We start from the raw sequence: 13441 nt of genomic DNA, 5'->3' as shown, positions 1-13441 counted from the left end.
TGAGCCTCTAAGGAAACTCTTCCAGAGAGCCTTTGGGACCCGCTTAGAGAGAACAGCTGCGAAGTTGAGGCACAGAACATTAACCTAGATACCAGCCTGGGTCCCAATCATCCATCTTTCTCTGGAGTTTACGTAGCCCACGGAGGGATTCAAGCAGGGAGTTTGCCTTATACACCCGGCACATGAAGCTGGGATGAGATGGAGGGCCACTCTACTGGCCCTCACACTACGTGCCCGGAGAAGTTATCACGCAGCAGAATTCAACAACCTTCCTCTACACGTGTGTACCCAAAAGAAGCGCTGGGCAGTGGGTGTTCTCAGGCCAAGAGCAGACCTTTTTCGGGGCTGCACCTGTTCTGAGGGTCAAAGGTTCTCTGACTCTGCTCCTTTGGAAGCATTTCAGAGCCGACGCTACCCCTGGGCTGCCATAGCAAAGAGGCATAGTGGCCTTTCACACTGAAAACATGAGCTTCTTTCCCATTCAGAAAGTGTATGTTCCCCTCCCAGGCTGGAGGCCTGTAAGTTGACACCTTTTGCTCTGCCCCTGGAAAATGCAAGTGGGTGTATTCGATTTGGGCTGCCTGGTGAAACAACTTGCAGTCACAAGCAGCATGAGTACCTTTCCTGAAGTGTGATCCCCAGCTAGGTAACCTCGGCCTTCGGAGGCTAGATGGGAGCAAACATGGTAAACTTGTGGGGAAAGTCTTTGACCACTGACCCATATGCTTGTGCTTGTGCGAGGGTTAGGCAGAAACTTTCCAACACAGGGTTTTTCCCTTACCATAAGCCGTCCCTTTGGGCTGCAGCAGGCGGGGGTTCTGTATCACAGTCGGGGAAGCAGGGCCTCAGGTCAGCCTGCCAACAGACTGCCTGCCCTCCATCCTAGCCAGCTGAGAAAATACGGCAAGGCTGATGGAACCCGCCTACAAAGAAATGCTTCTCTTCAGAATAGGAGATTTTGGTACCAAACCTCCGCGTCTCCTCTCCCTTAGAGTGCTGTTCTGGTGTAGACTAGGGAAAGCTCCCAGGGACCCCAGCTTAGGAACGGCTCTTTGCCCACTTGGTTTCATCCGAGAAAGAGCCAGAGGCGCTGATCTCAATAAATAGGGCTGCACACCGTGAGTCCTTCGGCTAGGGCCGTCCTGAGCCAATGTGCCACCTAAGGAATGAAAGCAAAGTATCCTTGCCACAGGAAAGCACACCGATGCCTGTTGTTTTCTCTATGAAATTGACGTGAGCTTTCGGGTGAGGCCTATACTAGATTGTGGAAAAGCTCGGGGTTACGGCTGTCTTTCTCCGTGTCTCGGACCCATACCAGGGGCTCAGTCGTGGGGGGATGCTGAGTGGGAGAGGCTGCCTCTCTGCCGGACTCAGAAGGCTTCTTCCCTTTAGGGCAAGTCCGTTTGTGTCTTACCTCGTGGAGGAGGAAAGAGGGCGCCTAGAGATATTCTAACTTGAAATACCTAACGACAGAGGATCTGGAGGAGCTGCTTTCTCGGTGAAAGGAGCCAAAACGCCTGCATTCCTAAGGTCTCTTTGAGAACTGCCAGACACTCTGCCGTCATAGGCCTAAGAATTGGAAATTGTGGCGGCATGGCAACACTTGGAATCCTAGGCTGCGGTGGAAGTGCGACTCTCAAACTGGATGGCAGAAGCTTCCAAGCAGAGTTGTTCTTCCATTTACCGAAGAGAACCCAAGTGCCTGACGCTGGTAGCGTTGTTGCTGCAGCGAACTGGCATCCCCGTGGGCCTGTCGGCTAATTTCCTGTTTCTGAGCCTCTAAGGAAACTCTTCCAGAGAGCCTTTGTGACCCGCTTAGAGAGAACAGCTGCGAAGTTGAGGCACAGAACATGAACCTAGATACCAGCCCTGGGTCCCAATCATCCATCTTTCTCTGGAGCTTACGTAGCCCACGGAAGGAATCAAGCAGGGAGTTTGCCTTATAGACCCGGCACATGAAGCTGGGATGAGATGGAGGGCCACTCTACTGGCCCTCACACTACGTGGCCCGGAGAAGTTATCACGCAGCAGAATTCAACAACCTTCCTCTACACGTGGGTACCCAAAAGAAGCGCTGCGCAGTGGGTGTTCTCAGGCCAAGAGCAGACCTTGTTCGGGGCTGCACCTGCTCTGAGGTTCAAAGGTTCTCTGACTCTGCTCCTTTGGAAGCATTTCAGAGCCGACGCTACCCCTGGGCTGCCAAAGCAAAGAGGCATAGTGGCCTTTCACACTGAAAACATGAGCTTCTTTCCCATTCAGAAAGTGCATGTTCCCCTCCCAGGCTGGAGGCCTGTAAGTTGACACCTTTTGCTCTGCCCCTGGAAAATGCAAGTGGGTGTATTCGATTTGGGCTGCCTGGTGAAACAACTGGCAGTCACAAGCAGCATGAGTACCTTTCCTGAAGTGTGATCCCCAGCTAGGTAACCTCGGCCTTCGGAGGCTAGATGGGAGCAAACATGGTAAACTTGTGGGGAAAGTCTTTGACCACTGACCCATATGCTTGTGCTTGTGCGAGGGTTAGGCAGAAACTTTCCAACACAGGGTTTTTCCCTTACCATAAGCCGTCCCTTTGGGCTGCAGCAGGCGGGGGTTCTGTATCACAGTCGGGGAAGCAGGGCCTCAGGTGAGTCTGCCAACTGACTGCCTGCCCTCCATCCTAGCCAGCTGAGAAAATACGGCAAGGCTGATGGAACCCGCCTACAACGAAATGCTTCTCTTCAGAATAGGAGATTTTGGTACCAAACCTCCGCGTCTCCTCTCCCTTAGAGTGCTCTTCTGGTGTAGACTAGGGAAAGCTCCCAGGGACCCCAGCTTAGGAACGGCTCTTTGCCCACTTGGTTTCATCCGAGAAAGAGCCAGAGGCGCTGATCTCAATAAATAGGGCTGCACACCGTGAGTCCTTCGGCTAGGGCCGTCCTGAGCCAATGTGCCACCTAAGGAATGAGAGCAAAGTTTCCTTGCCACAGGAAAGCACACCGAGGCCTGGTGTTTTCTCTATGAAATTGACGTGAGCTTGAGGGTGAGGCCTATACTAGATTGTGGAAAAGCTCGGGGTTACGGCTGTCTTTCTCCGTGTCTCAGACCCATACCAGGGGCTCAGTCGTGGGGGATGCTGAGTGGGAAAGGCTGCCTCTCTGCCGGACTCAGAAGGCTTCTTCCCTTTAGGGCAAGTCCGTTTGTGTCTTACCTCGTGGAGGAGGAAAGAGGGCGCCTAGAGATATTCTAACATGAAATACCTAACGACAGAGGATCTGGAGGAGCTGCTTTCTCGGTGGAAGGAGCCAAAACGCCTGCATTCCTAAGGTCTCTTTGAGAACTGCCAGACACTCTGCGTCATAGGCATAAGAATTGGAAATTGTGGCGACATGGCAACACTTGGAATCCTAGGCTGCGGTGGAAATGTGACTCTCAAACTGGATGGCAGAAGCTTCCAAGCAGAGTTGTTCTTCCATTTACCGAAGAGAACCCAAGTGTCTGACGCTGGTAGCGTTGTTGCTGCAGCGAACTGGAATCCCCGTGGGCCTGTAGGCTACTTTCCTGTTTCTGAGCCTCTAAGGAAACTCTTCCAGAAAGCCTTTGGGACCCGCTTAGAGAGAACAGCTGCGAAGTTGAGGCACAGAACATTAACCTAGATACCAGCCCTGGGTCCCAATCATCCATCTTTCTCTGGAGGTTACGTAGCCCACGGAGGGATTCAAGAAGGGAGTTTGCCTTATACACCCGGCACATGAAGCTGGGATGAGATGGAGGGCCACTCTACTGGCCCTCACACTACGTGGCCCGGAGAAGTTATCACGCAGCAGAATTCAACAACCTTCCTCTACACGTGGGTACCCAAAAGAAGCGCTGGGCAGTGGGTGTTCTCAGGCCAAGAGCAGACCTTGTTCGCGGCTGCACCTGCTCTGAGGTTCAAAGGTTCTCTGACTCTGCTCCTTTGGAAGCATTTCAGAGCCGACGCTACCCCTGGGCTGCCAAAGCAAAGAGGCATAGTGGCCTTTCACACTGAAGGCATGAGCTTCTTTCCCATTCAGAAAGTGTATGTTCCCCTCCCAGGCTGGAGGCCTGTAAGTTGACACCTTTTGCTCTGCCCCTGGAAAATGCAAGTGGGTGTACTCGATTTGGGCTGCCTGGTGAAACAACTTGCAGTCACAAGCAGCATGAGTACCTTTCCTGAAGTGTGATCCCCAGCTAGGTAACCTCGGCCTTCGGAGGCTAGATGGGAGCAAACATGGTAAACTTGTGGGGAAAGTCTTTGACCACTGACCCATATGCTTGTGCTTGTGCGAGGGTTAGGCAGAAACTTTCCAACACAGGGTTTTACCCTTACCATAAGCCGTCCCTTTGGGCTGCAGCAGGCGGGGGTTCTGTATCACAGTCGGGGAAGCAGGGCCTCAGGTCAGCCTGCCAACTGACTGCCTGCCCTCCATCCTAGCCAGCTGAGAAAATACGGCAAGGCTGATGGAACCCGCCTACAACGAAATGTTTCTCTTCAGAATAGGAGATTTTGCTACCAAACCTCCGCGTCTCCTCTCCCTCAGAGTGCTGTTCTGGTGTAGACTAGGGAAAGCTCCCAGGGACCACAGCTTAGGAACGGCTCTTTGCCCACTTGGTTTGATCCGAGAAAGAGCCAGAGGGGCTGATCCCAATAAATAGGGCTGCACACCGTGAGTCCTTCGGCTAGGGCCGTCCTGAGCCAATGTACCACCTAAGGAATGAAAGCAAAGTTTCCTTGCCACAGGAAAGCACACCGAGGCCTGGTGTTTTCTCTATGAAATTGACGTGAGCTTGAGGGTGAGGCCTATACTAGATTGTGGAAAAGCTCGGGGTTACGGCTGTCTTTCTCCGTGTCTCAGACCCATACCAGGGGCTCAGTCGTGGGGGATGCTGAGTGGGAAAGGCTGCCTCTCTGCCGGACTCAGAAGGCTTCTTCCCTTTAGGGCAAGTCCGTTTGTGTCTTACCTCGTGGAGGAGGAAAGAGGGCGCCTCGAGATATTCTAACATGAAATACCTAACGACAGAGGATCTGGAGGAGCTGCTTTCTCGGTGGAAGGAGCCAAAACGCCTGCATTCCTAAGGTCTCTTTGAGAACTGCCAGACACTCTGCCGTCATAGGCCTAAGAAATGGAAATTGTGGCGGCATGGCAACACTTGGAATCCTAGGCTGCGGTGGAAATGTGACTCTCAAACTGGATGGCAGAAGCTTCCAAGCAGAGTTGTTCTTCCATTTACCGAAGAGAACCCAAGTGTCTGACGCTGGTAGCGTTGTTGCTGCAGCGAACTGGCATCCCCGTGGGCCTGTCGGCTAATTTCCTGTTTCTGAGCCTCTAAGGAAACTCTTCCAGAGAGCCTTTGGGACCCGCTTAGAGAGAACAGCTGCGAAGTTGAGGCACAGAACATGAACCTAGATACCAGCCCTGGGTGCCAATCATCCATCTTTCTCTGGAGCTTACGTAGCCCACGGAAGGAATCAAGCAGGGAGTTTGCCTTATACACCCGGCACATGAAGCTGGGATGAGATGGAGGGCCACTCTACTGGCCCTCACACTACGTGGCCCGGAGAAGTTATCACGCAGCAGAATTCAACAACCTTCCTCTAAACGTGTGTACCCAAAAGAAGCGCTGCGCAGTGGGTGTTCTCAGGCCAAGAGCAGACCTTGTTCGGGGCTGCACCTGCTCTGAGGTTCAAAGGTTCTCTGACTCTGCTCCTTTGGAAGCATTTCAGAGCCGACGCTACCCCTGGGCTGCCAAAGCAAAGAGGCATAGTGGCCTTTCACACTGAAGGCATGAGCTTCTTTCCCATTCAGAAAGTGTATGTTCCCCTCCCAGGCTGGAGGCCTGTAAGTTGACACCTTTTGCTCTGCCCCTGGAAAATGCAAGTGGGTGTACTCGATTTGGGCTGCCTGGTGAAACAACTTGCAGTCACATGCAGCATGAGTACCTTTCCTGAAGTGTGATCTCCAGCTAGGTAATCTCGGCCTTCGGAGGCTAGATGGGAGCAAACATGGTAAACTTGTGGGGAAAGTCTTTGACCACTGACCCATATGCTTGTGCTTGTGCGAGGGTTAGGCAGGAACTTTCCAACACAGGGTTTTTCCCTTACCATAAGCCGTCCCTTTGGGCTGCAGCAGGCGGGGGTTCTGAATCACAGTAGGGGAAGCTGGGCCTCAGGTGAGCCTGCCAACTGACTGCCTGCCCTCCATCCTAGCCAGCTGAGAAAATACGGCAAGGCTGATGGAACCCGCCTACAACGAAATGTTTCTCTTCAGAATAGGAGATATTGCTACCAAACCTCCGCGTCTCCTCTCCCTCAGAGTGCTGTTCTGGTGTAGACTAGGGAAAGCTCCCAGGGACCCCAGCTTAGGAACGGCTCTTTGCCCACTTGGTTTCATCCGAGAAAGAGCCAGAGGGGCTGATCTCAATAAATAGGGCTGAACACCGTGAGTCCTGCGAGTAGGGCCGTCCTGAGCCAATGTGCCACCTAAGGAATGAAAGCAAAGTTTCCTTGCCACAGGAAAGCACACCGAGGCCTGGTGTTTTCTCTATGAAATTGACGTGAGCTTGAGGGTGAGGCCTATACTACATTGTGGAAAAGCTCGGGGTTACGGCTATCTCCCTGTCTCGGACACATACCAGGGGCTCAGTCGGGGGTGACGCTGAGTGGGAGAGGCTGCCTCTCTGCCGGACTCTGAAGGCTTCTTCCCTTTAGGGCAAGTCCGTTTGTGTCTTACCTCGTGGAGGAGGAAAGAGGGCGCCTAGAGATATTCTAACATGAAATACCTAACGACAGAGGATCTGGAGGAGCTGCTTTCTCGGTGGAAGGAGCCAAAACGCCTGCATTCCTAAGGTCTCTTTGAGAACTGCCAGACACTCTGCTGTCATAGGCCTAAGAATTGGAAATTGTGGCGGCATGGCAACACATGGAATCCTAGGCTGCGGTGGAAGTGCGACTCTCAAACTGGATGGCAGAAGCTTCCAAACAGAGTTGTTCTTCCATTTACCAAAGAGAACCCAAGTGTCTGACGCTGGTAGCGTTGTTGCTGCAGAGAACTGGCATCCCCATGGGCCTGTCGGCTACTTTCCTGTTTCTGAGCCTCTAAGGAAACTCTTCCAGAAAGCCTTTGGGACCCGCTTAGAGAGAACAGCTGCGAAGTTGAGGCACAGAACATTAACCTAGATACCAGCCCTGGGTCCCAATCATCCATCTTTCTCTGGAGGTTACGTAGCCCACGGAGGGATTCAAGCAGGGAGTTTGCCTTATACACCCGGCACATGAAGCTGGGATGAGATGGAGGGCCACTCTACTGGCCCTCACACTACGTGGCCCGGAGAAGTTATCACGCAGCAGAATTCAACAACCTTCCTCTACACGTGGGTACCCAAAAGAAGCGCTGGGCAGTGGGTGTTCTCAGGCCAAGAGCAGACCTTGTTCGCGGCTGCACCTGCTCTGAGGTTCAAAGGTTCTCTGACTCTGCTCCTTTGGAAGCATTTCAGAGACGACGCTACCCCTGGGCTGCCAAAGCAAAGAGGCATAGTGGCCTTTCACACTGAAGGCATGAGCTTCTTTGCCATTCAGAAAGTGTATGTTCCCCTCCCAGGCTGGAGGCCTGTAAGTTGACACCTTTTGCTCTGCCCCTGGAAAATGCAAGTGGGTGTACTCTATTTGGGCTGCCTGGTGAAACAACTTGCAGTCCCAAGCAGCATGAGTACCTTTCCTGAAGTGTGATCCCCAGCTAGGTAACCTCGGCCTTCGGAGGCTAGATGGGAGCAAACATGGTAAACTTGTGGGGAAAGTCTTTGACCACTGACCCATATGCTTGTGCTTGTGCGAGGGTTAGGCAGGAACTTTCCAACACAGGGTTTTTCCCTTACCATAAGCCGTCCCTTTGGGCTGCAGCAGGCGGGGGTTCTGAATCACAGTCGGGGAAGCAGGGCCTCAGGTGAGTCTGCCAACTGACTGCCTGCCCTCCATCCTAGCCAGCTGAGAAAATACGGCAAGGCTGATGGAACCCGCCTACAACGAAATGTTTCTCTTCAGAATAGGAGATTTTGCTACCAAACCTCCGCGTCTCCTCTCCCTCAGAGTGCTGTTCTGGTGTAGACTAGGGAAAGCTCCCAGGGACCACAGCTTAGGAACGGCTCTTTGCCCACTTGGTTTCATCCGAGAAAGAGCCAGAGGGGCTGATCTCAATAAATAAGGCTGCACACCGTGAGTCCTTCGGCTAGGGCCGTCCTGAGCCAATGTGCCACCTAAGGAATGAAAGCAAAGTTTCCTTGCCACAGGAAAGCACACCGAGGCCTGGTGTTTTCTCTATGAAATTGACGTGAGCTTGAGGGTGAGGCCTATACTAGATTGTGGAAAAGCTCGGGGTTACGGCTGTCTTTCTCCGTGTCTCGGACCCATACCTGGGGCTCAGTCGTGGGGGGATGCTGAGTGGGAGAGGCTGCCTCTCTGCCGGACTCAGAAGGCTTCTTCCCTTTAGGGCAAGTCCGTTTGTGTCTTACCTCGTGGAGGAGGAAAGAGGGCGCCTAGAGATATTCTAACTTGAAATACCTAATGACAGAGGATCTGGAGGAGCTGCTTTCTCGGTGAAAGGAGCAAAAACGCCTGCATTCCTAAGGTCTCTTTGAGAACTGCCAGACACTCTGCCGTCATAGGCATAAGAATTGGAAATTGTGGCGACATGGCAACACTTGGAATCCTAGGCTGCGGTGGAAATGTGACTCTCAAACTGGATGGCAGAAGCTTCCAAGCAGAGTTGTTCTTCCATTTACCGAAGAGAACCCAAGTGTCTGACGCCGGTAGCGTTGTTGCTGCAGCGAACTGGCATCCCCGTGGGCCTGTCGGCTAATTTCCTGTTTCTGAGCCTCTAAGGAAACTCTTCCAGAAAGCCTTTGGGACCCGCTTAGAGAGAACAGCTGCGAAGTTGAGCCACAGAACATTAACCTAGATACCAGCCCTGGGTCCCAATCATCCATCTTTCTCTGGAGGTTACGTAGCCCACGGAGGGATTCAAGAAGGGAGTTTGCCTTATACACCCGGCACATGAAGCTGGGATGAGATGGAGGGCCACTCTACTGGCCCTCACACTACGTGGCCCGGAGAAGTTATCACGCAGCAGAATTCAACAACCTTCCTCTACACGTGGGTACCCAAAAGAAGCGCTGGGCAGTGGGTGTTCTCAGGCCAAGAGCAGACCTTGTTCGCGGCTGCACCTGCTCTGAGGTTCAAAGGTTCTCTGACTCTGCTCCTTTGGAAGCATTTCAGAGCCGACGCTACCCCTGGGCTGCCAAAGCAAAGAGGCATAGTGGCCTTTCACACTGAAGGCATGAGCTTCTTTCCCATTCAGAAAGTGTATGTTCCCCTCCCAGGCTGGAGGCCTGTAAGTTGACACCTTTTGCTCTGCCCCTGGAAAATGCAAGTGGGTGTACTCGATTTGGGCTGCCTGGTGAAACAACTTGCAGTCCCAAGCAGCATGAGTACCTTTCCTGAAGTGTGATCTCCAGCTAGGTAACCTCGGCCTTCGGAGGCTAGATGGGAGCAAACATGGTAAACTTGTGGGGAAAGTCTTTGACCACTGACCCATATGCTTGTGCTTGTGCGAGGGTTAGGCAGGAACTTTCCAACACAGGGTTTTTCCCTTACCATAAGCCGTCCCTTTGGGCTGCAGCAGGCGGGGGTTCTGAATCACAGTAGGGGAAGCTGGGCCTCAGGTGAGCCTGCCAACTGACTGCCTGCCCTCCATCCTAGGCAGCTGAGAAAATACGGCAAGGCTGATGGAACCCGCCTACAACGAAATGTTTCTCTTCAGAATAGGAGATATTGCTACCAAACCTCCGCGTCTCCTCTCCCTCAGAGTGCTGTTCTGGTGTAGACTAGGGAAAGCTCCCAGGGACCCCAGCTTAGGAACGGCTCTTTGCCCACTTGGATTCATCCGAGAAAGAGCCAGAGGGGCTGATCTCAATAAATAGGGCTGAACACCGTGAGTCCTGCGGGTAGGGCCGTCCTGAGCCAATGTGCCACCTAAGGAATGAAAGCAAAGTTTCCTTGCCTCAGGAAAGCACACCGAGGCCTGGTGTTTTCTCTATGAAATTGACGTGAGCTTGAGGGTGAGGCCTATACTACATTGTGGAAAAGCTCGGGGTTACGGCTATCTCCCTGTCTCGGACACATACCAGGGGCTCAGTCGGGGGTGACGCTGAGTGGGAGAGGCTGCCTCTCTGCCGGACTCTGAAGGCTTCTTCCCTTTAGGGCAAGTCCGTTTGTGTCTTACCTCGTGGAGGAGGAAAGAGGGCGCCTAGAGATATTCTAACATGAAATACCTAACGACAGAGGATCTGGAGGAGCTGCTTTCTCGGTGGAAGGAGCCAAAACGCCTGCATTCCTAAGGTCTCTTTGAGAACTGCCAGACACTCTGCTGTCATAGGCCTAAGAATTGGAAATTGTGGCGGCATGGCAACACATGGAATCCTAGGCTGCGGTGGAAGTGCGACTCTCAAACTGGATGGCAGAAGCTTCCAAACAGAGTTGTTCTTCCATTTACCAAAGAGAACCCAAGTGTCTGACGCTGGTAGCGTTGTTGCTGCAGAGAACTGGCATCCCCATGGGCCTGTCGGCTACTTTCCTGTTTCTGAGCCTCTAAGGAAACTCTTCCAGAAAGCCTTTGGGACCCGCTTAGAGAGAACAGCTGCGAAGTTGAGGCACAGAACATTAACCTAGATACCAGCCCTGGGTCCCAATCATCCATCTTTCTCTGGAGGTTACGTAGCCCACGGAGGGATTCAAGCAGGGAGTTTGCCTTATACACCCGGCACATGAAACTGGGATGAGATGGAGGGCCACTCTACTGGCCCTCACACTACGTGGCCCGGAGAAGTTATCACGCAGCAGAATTCAACAACCTTCCTCTACACGTGGGTACCCAAAAGAAGCGCTGGGCACTGGGTGTTCTCAGGCCAAGAGCAGACCTTTTTCGGGGCTGCACCTGTTCTGAGGTTCAAAGGTTCTCTGACTCTGCTCCTTTGGAAGCATTTCAGAGCCGACGCTACCCCTGGGCTGCCATAGCAAAGAGGCATAGTGGCCTTTCACACTGAAAACATGAGCTTCTTTCCCATTCAGAAAGTGTATGTTCCCCTCCCAGGCTGGAGGCCTGTAAGTTGACACCTTTTGCTCTGCCCCTGGAAAATGCAAGTGGGTGTATTCGATTTGGGCTGCCTGGTGAAACAACTTGCAGTCACAAGCAGCATGAGTACCTTTCCTGAAGTGTGATCCCCAGCTAGGTAACCTCGGCCTTCGGAGGCTAGATGGGAGCAAACATGGTAAACTTGTGGGGAAAGTCTTTGACCACTGACCCATATGCTTGTGCTTGTGCGAGGGTTAGGCAGAAACTTTCCAACACAGGGTTTTTCCCTTACCATAAGCCGTCCCTTTGGGCTGCAGCAGGCGGGGGTTCTGTATCACAGTCGGGGAAGCAGGGCCTCAGGTCAGCCTGCCAACAGACTGCCTGCCCTCCATCCTAGCCAGCTGAGAAAATACGGCAAGGCTGATGGAACCCGCCTACAAAGAAATGCTTCTCTTCAGAATAGGAGATTTTGGTACCAAACCTCCGCGTCTCCTCTCCCTTAGAGTGCTGTTCTGGTGTAGACTAGGGAAAGCTCCCAGGGACCCCAGCTTAGGAACGGCTCTTTGCCCACTTGGTTTCATCCGAGAAAGAGCCAGAGGCGCTGATCTCAATAAATAGGGCTGCACACCGTGAGTCCTTCGGCTAGGGCCGTCCTGAGCCAATGTGCCACCTAAGGAATGAGAGCAAAGTTTCCTTGCCACAGGAAAGCACACCGAGGCCTGGTGTTTTCTCTATGAAATTGACGTGAGCTTGAGGGTGAGGCCTATACTAGATTGTGGAAAAGCTCGGGGTTACGGCTGTCTTTCTCCGTGTCTCAGACCCATACCAGGGGCTCAGTCGTGGGGGATGCTGAGTGGGAAAGGCTGCCTCTCTGCCGGACTCAGAAGGCTTCTTCCCTTTAGGGCAAGTCCGTTTGTGTCTTACCTCGTGGAGGAGGAAAGAGGGCGCCTAGAGATATTCTAACATGAAATACCTAACGACAGAGGATCTGGAGGAGCTGCTTTCTCGGTGGAAGGAGCCAAAACGCCTGCATTCCTAAGGTCTCTTTGAGAACTGCCAGACACTCTGCGTCATAGGCATAAGAATTGGAAATTGTGGCGACATGGCAACACTTGGAATCCTAGGCTGCGGTGGAAATGTGACTCTCAAACTGGATGGCAGAAGCTTCCAAGCAGAGTTGTTCTTCCATTTACCGAAGAGAACCCAAGTGTCTGACGCTGGTAGCGTTGTTGCTGCAGCGAACTGGAATCCCCGTGGGCCTGTCGGCTACTTTCCTGTTTCTGAGCCTCTAAGGAAACTCTTCCAGAAAGCCTTTGGGACCCGCTTAGAGAGAACAGCTGCGAAGTTGAGGCACAGAACATTAACCTAGATACCAGCCCTGGGTCCCAATCATCCATCTTTCTCTGGAGGTTACGTAGCCCACGGAGGGATTCAAGAAGGGAGTTTGCCTTATACACCCGGCACATGAAGCTGGGATGAGATGGAGGGCCACTCTACTGGCCCTCACACTACGTGGCCCGGAGAAGTTATCACGCAGCAGAATTCAACAACCTTCCTCTACACGTGGGTACCCAAAAGAAGCGCTGGGCAGTGGGTGTTCTCAGGCCAAGAGCAGACCTTGTTCGCGGCTGCACCTGCTCTGAGGTTCAAAGGTTCTCTGACTCTGCTCCTTTGGAAGCATTTCAGAGCCGACGCTACCCCTGGGCTGCCAAAGCAAAGAGGCATAGTGGCCTTTCACACTGAAGGCATGAGCTTCTTTCCCATTCAGAAAGTGTATGTTCCCCTCCCAGGCTGGAGGCCTGTAAGTTGACACCTTTTGCTCTGCCCCTGGAAAATGCAAGTGGGTGTACTCGATTTGGGCTGCCTGGTGAAACAACTTGCAGTCACAAGCAGCATGAGTACCTTTCCTGAAGTGTGATCCCCAGCTAGGTAACCTCGGCCTTCGGAGGCTAGATTGGAGCAAACATGGTAAACTTGTGGGGAAAGTCTTTGACCACTGACCCATATGCTTGTGCTTGTGCGAGGGTTAGGCAGAAACTTTCCAACACAGGGTTTTTCCCTTACCATAAGCCGTCCCTTTGGGCTGCAGCAGGCGGGGGTTCTGTATCAATGTCGGGGAAGCAGGGCCTCAGGTCAGCCTGCCAACTGACTGCCTGCCCTCCATCCTAGCCAGCTGAGAAAATACGGCAAGGCTGATGGAACCCGCCTACAACGAAATGTTTCTCTTCAGAATAGGAGATTTTGCTACCAAACCTCCGCGTCTCCTCTCCCTCAGAGTGCTGTTCTGGTGTAGACTAGGGAAAGCTCCCAGGGACCACAGC

The sequence above is a fragment of the Eschrichtius robustus genome, chromosome 19 (assembly GCF_028021215.1).
Source record: "Eschrichtius robustus isolate mEscRob2 chromosome 19, mEscRob2.pri, whole genome shotgun sequence".
Taxonomy (NCBI): domain Eukaryota; kingdom Metazoa; phylum Chordata; class Mammalia; order Artiodactyla; family Eschrichtiidae; genus Eschrichtius; species Eschrichtius robustus.
Note: the sequence above shows the minus strand (reverse complement) of the source record.